Below are 1,695 nucleotides of genomic sequence, written 5' to 3' on the forward strand. Positions count from 1 at the left end.
GATTCCTAACGGGTCCCCTGTTCCCAGGGCCATCCTTCTTCAAAGGACCCCTATACACACACACCCTCCCTCCTAAACACAGTACCCATCACACCACACCCCAGCTCTCCCTTGGGAGCCCACCAGGTCCACTTAAGAATTAATGTTTTAAAAAAATCAGAGCCTCAAACATTTAAATGTGCAAATGTCCTTCACAGCCTTACACATGACAGAGAACGGAGGCAGGTATCCAACAACAAGAGATTTTTTAGTGAATAAATAAGAGGATATAATAGAATCATCTGTCTTAGTCTGGAAGCAGAGCACACCAAAAGGTTGCGGACGTGGCCTTCTGGGCTATGCCGAGGAATGGGAACAACTGGGTGGATCATAACAAATCATGACTACCATTGTCAAGAATGAGTATTCCAGACCACTTCACTGTGCTCTCAAAGTCGGGGCTCACTCCAGAGGCAGTCGTTCGAACAGAGTCAGAGGATGCCGCCTGGTTGAACATCAGGAAAGGTGGCGTCAGGGTTCTATCCTTTGCCCACACATAGTCAATCTGTACGCCGAACAAGTTATCCGAGAAGCTGGGGCATCTGAAGAAGTACTTGGCCTGGGATTGGAGGAAGGCTTCTTTCTTCTTTTTTTGTTACACTCTTTTTTTTTAAATCATTTTATTGGGGGCTTGTACAGCTCTTATCACAATCCATACATCCATCCATTGTGTCAAGCACATTTGTACATTTGTTGCCATCATCATGCTCAAAACATTTGCTTTCTACTTGAGCCCTTGGTATGAGTTCCTCATTTTTCCCCTCCCTCCCCGTCCTCCTCTCCCTCATGAATCCTTGATAATTTATAAATTATTATTATTTTGTCATATTTTATACTGTCCAATGTCTCTCTTCACCCACTCTTCTGTTGTCCATCCCCCAGGAAGGAGGTTATATGTAGATCCTTGTAATTGGTTCCCTCTTTCCACCCCACCCTCCCAGTATCACCACTCTCAGCACTGGTCCTGAAGGGATCATCTGTCCTGGATTCCCTGTGTTTCCAGTTCCTATCTGTACCAGTGTATGTCCTCTGGTCTAGCCAGATTTGTAAGGTAGAATTGGGATCATAATAGTAGGGGGGAGGAAGCATTTAGGAACTAGAGGAAAGTTGTATGTTTCATTGTTGCTACCCTGTACCCTGACAAGATCATCTACTCCCCGAAATTCTTCTGTAAGGGGGTGTACAGTTGCCTACAGATGGGTCTTGGGTTCCCAATCTTTACTCCCCCTGAATAACAATGATTTGATATTTTGTTCTTTGATGCCTGATACCTGATCCCTTGGACACCTCATGATCACACAGGCTGGTGTGCTTCTTCTATGTGGGCTCTGTTGCTTCTGAGCTAGATGGCTGCTTGTTTACCTTCAAGTCTTTAAGACTCCAGACACTATATCTTTTCATAGCCAGGCACCATCAGCTTTCTTCACCACATTTGATTATGCACCCATTTGTCTTCAGCGATCATATTGGGAAGGTGAGCTCACAATGATATGATTCTTTGTTCTTTGATGCCTGATAATTGATCCCTGAAGGAAGGTTTCTTAACAACTGGTGATGTGCAGATAACACAGCCTTGCCTGCTGAATGTAAAGCAGACTGGAAGCACTTGCTGATGAAGTTCAAAGACAAAGGTTATTGTGCTTAGTATGTATTATC

This window comes from Tenrec ecaudatus, chromosome 1, assembly GCF_050624435.1.
Source record: "Tenrec ecaudatus isolate mTenEca1 chromosome 1, mTenEca1.hap1, whole genome shotgun sequence".
NCBI classification, from domain to species: domain Eukaryota; kingdom Metazoa; phylum Chordata; class Mammalia; order Afrosoricida; family Tenrecidae; genus Tenrec; species Tenrec ecaudatus.